Here is a 10,404-nt window from a genome sequence, read left to right on the forward strand (position 1 = left end):
ACGCTGAAGTTTCACCCCTTCGTTGTTGACATACCCAGGAACCGCACTGCACGATAAAAAAAACAGCAAAGGAGTGGAGCTCATATGGGCATCTCCTGGACACATTAACATCAGGTGGGATTGTGGTCAAATATCAGTCCAGTTCTGTATGATAAAAGGCCGTTCAGACTATATTCTTAGGCTACATGGTATTGAAAGCTCTATTATTTATATACAGTACGACAACTAGAAATAAAAACTATGGAATAGTTCGGAACTATAAGTACTTATGCGTACACAATAGCTTTAAAATATCAGCGTGTGACATCTTCATTACAATAACGTAGTTAAACAATAACTGTGTAGTTCAATTTTGTTGAATGAAACTGAATGAATTTTAATTTTTTGTTAATGTGTGTTGTGTTGCGTGTGTGCAACCTGGAAGAATTATTGTTTTGCTGGGAATTAAACTTGACCGACGAAGCCTACCAGACCACGAAGGCGGAATATATATCGATATATATGATAACAATCGAGGGTTGCGATATCATTGATATTTTTTTAGTATATAAGTAGGTGATACATGTCGTCAAATTTTGGGCTAAGACATGCCAGTCACGGTAGCCTCATCCGGGATATAAACTCAGTCTTAAGAGTCCTACTCCCAAACCAAGCTAATACTGCTAAAAAACGATTTCTTAATATTGTTTTAATTTATTATATCCATAGGCTGCGATGACTGCACTTCTTGGGGGACGCTCAAGTTGCCCGTTAAAAAACGATTCAAATTCAAATTCAAAAATCATTTAATCATATAGGTAACACATTGTACACTTATGACTTGTCAGTGAAGAAATACATATTAATGCTTCTAATTTTACATTTAGTGCCAGTTCTCAAATCAAGGGCGTAGAGATATGCCCGGATACGGAAGAGAAGACAGGCAATAAACCGCCACTCTTTATAATCGCCATGTTTTTTTTTTTACACAACGTTTGTAAGGAGCTGCAACCATTAAACCATGTACCACATGACATCTTAAGTAATTAATAATAATAACAAATTAAAAACAAAGAGTTGTCCTCTATCAGCAGGAGGCATGGTGTAATAGGAGCACGCACTTACATTCTCGTGGGAACAACACGCAAACACATTTAACTGTCGTGTTTTTTTATAAATATTTGCCTTCAAATAAATCGTTGGTTTCGTATGAAATAAAAAATCTTTTAACCTAGCAAATATGAAGATAATTAATTTTATCTATTTTAATTTTAAATTTTAATTTATTTTATCCAAAATATATTATTGCGACGCAATTTCAAATATTGCGTTTTCATTCAAACAAATATATACACAAGAGTCAAATAATGTTTTAATATCGTGTAACAAAATTTTCGCTCCATTTCATTCAATAAATGGACTTCCAGAAATGACATTTATAACTTTGAACTGGACATATTGAAAACGTTTTAATAAAACCCTTTGAACGTATGTGATTACAAAATGTAGTTTAAATGTCAATATTTGTGACCATTTACATAATACGATTTGTATTGATGTCTTACGATTCTAATGGAATCTATATTTACGGTTAATATGACGAGAATAATTATTTATTCGTATAATAGAGTATTTGCAATATTATACCTAGCACCAGCTCCTTTTACTCCAAGCGGTAAAAGCCTCCAAATATTTCTTCATTCGATTTAATTGCGACCCTAAATTTCCCATCATCTTCTTACCCAATTCACATCCATATCAGCTTCTTAATAATCGTTCTATTGTCCCTTACTATCGTATAGTGTTTTCTTATTCCAGACATAATATAGGATCTCTAGGCATTTGTGCACTATCTTTATATATATAATTCTACTGTTCGAGTGTATGTCACCGAAATCCTCTTAAATGGGAATTTCGATTCCCTGGATGGTTTAGATTCACAAATCAGTCCGGCAGATGGCGCTGCAACTAAACAGCTGGTTTTTTACGTACGAGTCTCGGATAGCTTAACTGGTAGAGTTCTAGTCACGTAACCAAATGATTTGGGTTCGATTCCCAGCCTGAGCCGTCAACGTCTGTCGGGTCCGCTAGTATAGTAATATAATATCACGTCGTAGGTTCGATCCCCGGCTGTGCGAATGAACTGTGTCTATATGTGTATTAAACAGTCGCTTGGTAAACCGACATGCCTTATACCCAAAAGAGTCGACGACGTGGCGACAGGCACTTATCACTCTTTTGCGTGTAGGTAAAAACCAATGATCATGAACTTTACTTACAATAGATATTTAGCCTTAATTACGAAGGCAATTTAACAAAGCCATCACTTTCTTTTTAATGTTTATAGACCCTTGAAAAGGAAACCTAAGTTTAGTGTGTTGTCAAAATATACAATTACTTCGTAACATTGTATCTCATGAAAGTAATATTGGATTATGGAGAGCTTTTAACCTAATCTGTATTAGGTTAGGTTTTCTGGCCTTCTTGGAAATATTTTATGCTTTTTAATAACAATGTTAAAGATACAATCACGCAGGTAATGAATAATAAGTCCTATAAATGGGCGTGTAAAGAAAAATAAAAAAAAAAAACTGTTTTACATAAAAATAATATATTGAGTTTTAGTTTAGTATTATATATATATATTATATATATATATATATATATATATATATTATAGCGTCATAAGTATTGTTTTATATGTGTATATATTTTATTTAATAATAATATATGCATCCAACTGTATGATCTAATACGATACGATTACTACCCGACAAATTGGAAACTTCAAAATCGTGTGCATAAAATGAGCAAATCGGAGTATTGGAAAATTGATTTCAATACATGAAATAACTGCAGGCTGTTTGGCTAAAGCGCTTCAATTGTGACAAATATATTAAATTTGTAATTACGAAATAGACTTTATTAAAATTTTGCAGCTATTGTAACTGAGTATATAATATATATATCTACTATAAAGCGTCCAGAATATAAGGTTTCCTAAGACTCAATGTAACAAAAACGCAAAATCAAAAATTATATTACAATTGTTTTTTATATGATAATGATATTAAATTATTATTATTTCCTTAGCCCGTAGTATTCTGAAATCTAGAAACGTCTGGAAACCTGTGTGTAGACGGAATTGAACGGATGAACCGCCATTTCAGTATATATGTCTAAACCGCTTAAAAATATTCTAAAACATTTTATTTTCTGAGACCTAACGTTGGTTTGATCCCTCCTTTAAATAGATCTGTTATGAACGTTGCTTTGAGGTTATACGAGGCTGATCCTTTTCCGATAGTTTCCAAGTATTCTACTGTAGGATCCTGCAACCATTATTTCGGGAACGTTAAATGTGTGATTTAATCATAAAAATATTTAAATTTTCTCATTTTTCACAGACACATGTTTTGTCAAGCCTCTTAACTGGCATCTTGGGGCTTTAATTCTTAAAGCTTTAGAAGCGGTAAAATGCGGTGTAATGAATATCTATGCACATTTAAAGCACTAGCGTAAATAAAGCATAAATGTAAACTTTCTTTTGAGACACCAGCCCTGCGATTCTGTAACTCACTTTTCGAACTCACACAGCGGTTTTCGCAACGGCGATCGCTCTCAAATCAGTCGTGAAGCAGTCATTTTATGATTTGGCATTCTGAGAAGGTAGGAGCTTGTAGTTTATTGTTTATCAGAATGCCAAATCATAAAATGACTGCTTCACGACTGATTTGAGAGCGACCGCTGATGCGAAAACCGCTGTGCGAGTTCGAAAAGTGAGTTACAGAATCGCAAGGCTGTTAGGTATATTACACATGCCGCTTATTCTTTAACTAACCTTCATTATGCGTTATCGTTTTGTATTCTGTGTTAAGTCTTATTCCCAAAGGAAATTTAATTTAGGAAACATAATATCATTTTAATGTAAATTATATAAGAGATTTCATATAAGAGAGTCTGGGTTCAAATCCCGATTGTAAACTGTGTACATTCTGTGTGCCCAATCTAGGACGGTGAAAATATGTACATTGCGATGCTGCACCATACCCCAATAGAATGGTTACGGGGCAGAGTTATATTTCCACATGTAGGTAATATTTAATAAACTCAGTGCACGGATAAAACAATGGCTCACGCAACGAGATATATTGATAATCCACGGAAACGTATCGCTTACATGATTATTGTATCTTACAAATCTAAGAAACGGGTCTAAAATGTTGATAGTGAGAAAACCTATTGTACAGAAATCTAATCGTACAACACTTAGCTGTAGTCTTAGACAAATTTATTCTTTTAGACTATCACCATCTGGGCTTGACGTACACCCGTCGAATTTGAGCTTTCACTTAAGAAACTTACGAAACGATACTTAATATTGAATCTGACTCTGGTATATTAAAAATGCATTGGCTTTGACACACGGAAATCATATTTTGTGATTTAAAAACGTACTCAGAGAAAGTTCACGTATAGCAAAAGTCTTTCTCGTAATTGTATAAAAACATTTTTAAATGTTTCCTAGTTTTATAATATTTTAATTTTTATTTGGTCAATGTATCCTATTACAGTAAACTCGAGCTAAGTCTGGCATTTATTATATTTATTTTCTGTGCCACATCATACATAATACTATATTTACAGTATATATTACAAGCTATCTATTCTAAAATATATGACAATTTTGATAAACATAAATGTTTAGTTAAATGTAAAAAAAATAAAAACAAAAATTATATTATGTAACATAGGCACTTAACAATGCTTTCTTTAAAATTGATCAGCCCACTACCAAAGATATCCAGCTCTCAGATTAGTACTATTTAATGCGTTATAATCGCGAAGAATTCGAATGAATATATTCGGTTATCTAAGTAAATATACCGACTGGGCCAAATATATGTCCTTTATATGCCAATTAAATAAATAAGAAAAATCAGAAATTAAATCGTTTTGCAAAGAAAATGGTACATTTAGATCGATTAATTATAAAAATCCGCACAATCGCCATATAAAAATAGACATGCAAATGTCATGTCAATTTTCAGTGTCATATAATAAGAATATTAACATAATGTCATAAAAATACGTTGTTATTTATAATTGTTGTCAATATTCTTAAAAATTTAATTGATTTAAATAAAATTTAAAGAGTATGTTCTAAATGTAACACGATTTAATAAAAGGCGTGTGCCACACAACGGCGTACACGAAGGTTCGAGTCACCCAGAAGATGGTCCTGTACTAGGTGAAGGAAAATCTGACATTTCTCGGGAGATTTAAGCTGAGCAAAAACAGCGAGTTTCAATCGAAGCCGAATGAAAAATATAACGACACCTAATGAAAACTAAAACTTAACAGTCCCCGAGTCAACGTTTGATCGGATTAATTTAACATCGCAATTATTTGGAAATTTCAATTCAAACCGTTCTAGCTATTGTTAATAAAGCCTAATTAAAATCAGAATCCTAGGCCAATTTAAAGTATCATTTGAATATTGTCGACGCACTTTATCCAATTATCAGATTAAACTCAGTGTTTGTTGTACATTACATTTCGAAGGCAGTAATATTATGGCACATAGGCCCCACTAGTAGGTAGGGCCCGGCGCTTGTAAGTCTAAGGAAGGCAAGACCTGGCCTAGATGAGATTTACGTCTAATTATAGCAATAGAATTAAGTCTGAATTATATTGCTATAGCGGTTATAAATATGAACGTAAATGATTGATTTCGACATATTTTGATGGATCGCATTTTGTATTCAAAGTAAAACTCAAAATATCTTTATTCATATTGGTAAACAAGTAAACTTATGAACGTGAATTAAAAAAAATAAACTCAAGGGTGTAGAGCGGGCAAATAACCCTCCACCTTTTTTTTTTTTTTAATCGCTATGTTTTGTGTCATACAAATTGTTTGAACTGGAACAAATCAATCAAATTCATAAAAAGCTTTATTGATTAATTTAAGTTTAACGAGGGCTTTAAATTTATTTAGTGATAATTCTCTAATTTCGCTATGGAGTTTGTTGTAAAAACGAATACAATTTCCATAATTATAAGGAGTTTATCTTCTGGAGCCTGGTTGGTCGTACACTCAAATTAGTACTATTTCGCTGGTGAAAGTCACCATTTGTTTTAAAATCGTTTATATTTTTTTATATTGACCAGATAGTGTCTTAATACCTATTTAATTCCTTAAACTTATTCCGTAGCTACTCCCTCGGAGAAACACAACAAATACCCCGAACAGCCCGCTTCTGCAGCACAAATATGGATTGAACCTCTGCAGCAGCCCCCCACAGTAGAGTATTGTATTTTATATAGGGATCATACTTCGCGTATCGCATTGTATTTGTACGGAAGTTATAGTTAAGTTTCAGGAAGGTGAGGAATATTAAATTATAACCTCTGGAGGAAGCTAATTCAACTTTTGGGGCCCGGTATAACGCGGTTGTCAATGACTGCACTGTAAAATGTATTCAATATTAGTTAATGAAATAGTAGGTATGATAACAATATGATTGTTGTCAATATCATTTTGATAACCCCTTAAAATTCAATCATTCAAATATAGAATGTTATTCTATATAATACTGAATGTTTCAATTATTGTTAAATAATTTTACAATTACTAGTAGTTCAGCCACTCTGTTAAGTTACACGAAACAGTACAAGAATGCTTTGTAATAATAATAATAATAAATCGTAGGCATGCAAATGTCATATAATTTTTTTGCAATGTCATATAATAAGAACATTAACATAATGTCATAATAAGAAGTTAAGTCATTTATAATTGTTAAACTTGTGGTCTAAATACTCGCTCACGCTATAAAAGCACCTTGACTTTTAAAACCTAATCACCTTCCCCTTGAAAACAATACATGGCAGCGATCTATTACTTCTAGGAACGTGATTAAATATTCTTATAGCCATGGCGTAACAATTTTTTTGTGCACCCGCAGCCATGTTGGATCCCTCGGTATATACAAGCAAGTTTCTTTATATGTTTTAAATAATTTTGGATGCTTCTTTACAGTCATAACTGCTTCAAAGATATACAAACTTGGTACTGTCAGAATACCGAGTTCGTGAAAAATTGGTCTACAGCATACATTTTTTCTGAGTAAAAAAAACTTTACTCACATCTACCGAATTTCCCCATAAAAGGATACCATAGCGCAAAACTGAGGCAACATAGCCGTGATAAGCAATAATTGCTGCGTGTTTTGAAGCCACTCTGCGAGTTCGACTCAAAGCAAAAACAAATTTATTAAGGCGCGTGCATATCGTTAAATGTGTTATTTCCAATTAAGATTTTGGTCTAGTGTTAAGCCTAGAAACTTGGTTGATACAACTTCTTCAATTGACTCGATTTTATAATTGATTTTGAGGTTATTGGGTCTGCAATTATTATAATTCCTAAATTGTATAAAATTGCTTTTTTTTACATTTACACTTAAATTATTAATTTCCAACCATTCCGTGACATTCTTTACTATTTCATTCAATAGTAAGTTGTATTTAATAATATATCTAAATAGTAATTTCCTAAAGTTATCTTTAGGAAATTACTATTGTGTTTGTTTTGAATTTTTGTAAATTTCAACGACAGCGTAATTCTAGTTATATCCTAGTTATTCTTAGACGCGTATAAAACAATTCAAACCAATACGTAATGAATACGTGAAGTTATATCAACACAACGTTTGTTCTTTTGTCATCCCAAAATAAATAAATATTTCTTTTCATATTGTTCAACCTATAACATTTGCATAACATGAAAAGAGCTACGAATTGTATCGATAATTATATTTGTTACACGAAAATATTAAACGACCAGGGAAGGTAGCGAATTCGAAAAACAGTAATTGTATCAAATGTGAATTCAATTTCGTTGTTGAAAACTTAAAAAGAAATATTTTCGTGCAATCCAACAATGCGCTGTTTACCTGTTTTATTTCAGTTGTCAGAACTTCGTAGCACAAAAGGTCTGTGCCCGAATCATTTTCAATATCCAATTAAGATATTGGGTAACTCACTCATAATTGTGATATTTAACCCTTCAATCTCAATTACGTGATGCTGGTGAATAGTTTAAACTGCATATTGTAACTCGACTGCTTTCGGCTCAAATTTACTCATCAAGCCGGCAACCCCTAATAGGTACAGTGAGTTGGAAAAGGATTTCAATAATAAATAAATGTATGTTAATATATACAGAATATAGGGCTGGTCTTGTTAAGTTCTATTAGATCCACTGTCTCACAAATCTAAGACGACACAGCTCTTATCCGAGCAAGCCGTGATCCAAGTGGTTTATTTGGTATTAAGCAAGTGATGGCTTGAAAGCTGATATTACATAAATTAATTTTACTAGTTCAGCTGCCGCTACTTGCCTCATGGCGATGCCCTTGTCTAACAGTATAGTGGTGTTGTCCATACTTCTCATTGCCAATCTCTCATATTATATCGAGAGGTCCCTTGGATCGATACCTCGCGAACAGGTGCTAACTGAGGTTACATTGTTGGTTCACGTTTCAACAAAAATAAATTTGTAATACTTTTATTTATTTAATATAAATACAATTCGAGCCGGTATTCATTTGGAATGTTTTTAGTTTATGTTTTTTATTCACAATTGTCTGTGGAGTGTGGAACATTGTTTTAGAATTCTTTTATTTTGAAATTAAAAATTGTAAAAAAAATTCGGATGAAACGTCACGAAGGTGGTCGTAAAATAATTCATGTAAAATAATTTATTAAAATCTCAAATGACGAATTGTAAATTAAAATGCCACGCGTTTTTATTATCGAAGAAAAAAATTAAAAAATATATATATTTGTATTAATTTTCGACACTAATATTTTAATGACAATTAAATTCATTAAATTCCTAACATGTCTTCATTTTTCCCTCCCTCTAAGTCTCGGAAATCTAAAGTTTTAGATTTGTATAAATATGAACAAAACTGAAAAATTAGTTTGCCACAGCAGTTTTACTTCTGACATGTGTACTTTGTACACAAACACTTTTATTACATAGGACACCTTATTAGGTGTCCTATGTAAAAAATATAATACATATATATATAATACTATTGTATATCAGGCACGCGTTCAGGTGGCCGAGATGAGAGTGCCTAATCTCTCCTTTTCTATAAAGAGACTTTCTTTGCTTAACTAAATTTGGTGGGCAATAAGGCAATTTAGATATTGATTCATTTTAATTTGAAATTATGAAAGTGTCAAGACTGCAACCAGCAATCACTTTTTGTACTCTGTTAACATATAAGCATACGAAACTGAGTCCTCACGATCTCGTGTATGCTAACGACCAACGGGTTGATATACGCTATAGTTTTAATTTTTAACATACTTGATATGACGCTTAAATTTTATACTGATTATTACCAATTGGTAGAAATAATATTAGACGTGAAAGAGTCTTTAAAATGAAAGAGATTAAGCGATAATAGTTTCATAATATTAGGAAAATTTTAATAGAAAGGCACTGAAATAATAAGTCTTCCTTTTTCAACACATTGCGCAGACTATAACAAATAATTAAGACCGGCTTAACAACCACAAAAGCTTCAATTTTCCATTTAGCATTTTCCTCTTTTCCACAAGCTTTATAAATTAGATATTATCGTAAGGGTACAGACGAAGGCTCATTAAAATCGGTTCAACGCTTTTCTATTAAATCGTGTTGATATTTGAAGATTAATTCCAAATATAACTCACATGAATATTAGTAATCATAACAATCAAATATACAGTATTTTATTTCTTCCTACATAGTAATAATAAAAATAATTAAAAAGTTTGGTCCCTGTTGCACCTTTAACGCTGGCAAGATTTCCTCGCTGTATTGCTATACTTATTCGTTGAGCGAGGAAAGCACCAGCTCTGTGTACACCGATACTATCTACCAGACACCAACTTAAATCTTTAATGTGCACTTGAACCCCACGGCCCAAGAGCCTCTACTCCAAAGAGAACTATTTGAGACGTTTATTTTTCGAAATTATATGTTATTAAGGTTTATATGTTCAAAGGAATATGGTTACATCATAATTCTATAATCTCACCAACATTGTTGCACCAACCGCATCTACTTACATAACATAGTAAGGGCCATATATGTGACGAGGAAGCTAGAATAGGAACTTATGAGGCAGGTTTAGAACCTGTATCAATGAAAATTGTAAGCGTTAGACACTTGTTTGTTTCACGGAAACGATTATTCTTCGTTGACTGTAATTTATACATCGTAATAAAGTAGAAGGAAACACAACAAATATATAAATCCTAACTTTACTTTAGCTTTTTCTTTCGCTAAATTGGGCTTTGTTGTTCCAGTAGGCATCGTAACTGTCTATGTGTATCACTTAACATCAGGTGATATGTTTTCCG

Source organism: Pieris napi, chromosome Z (assembly GCF_905475465.1).
Source record: "Pieris napi chromosome Z, ilPieNapi1.2, whole genome shotgun sequence".
Classification (NCBI taxonomy): domain Eukaryota; kingdom Metazoa; phylum Arthropoda; class Insecta; order Lepidoptera; family Pieridae; genus Pieris; species Pieris napi.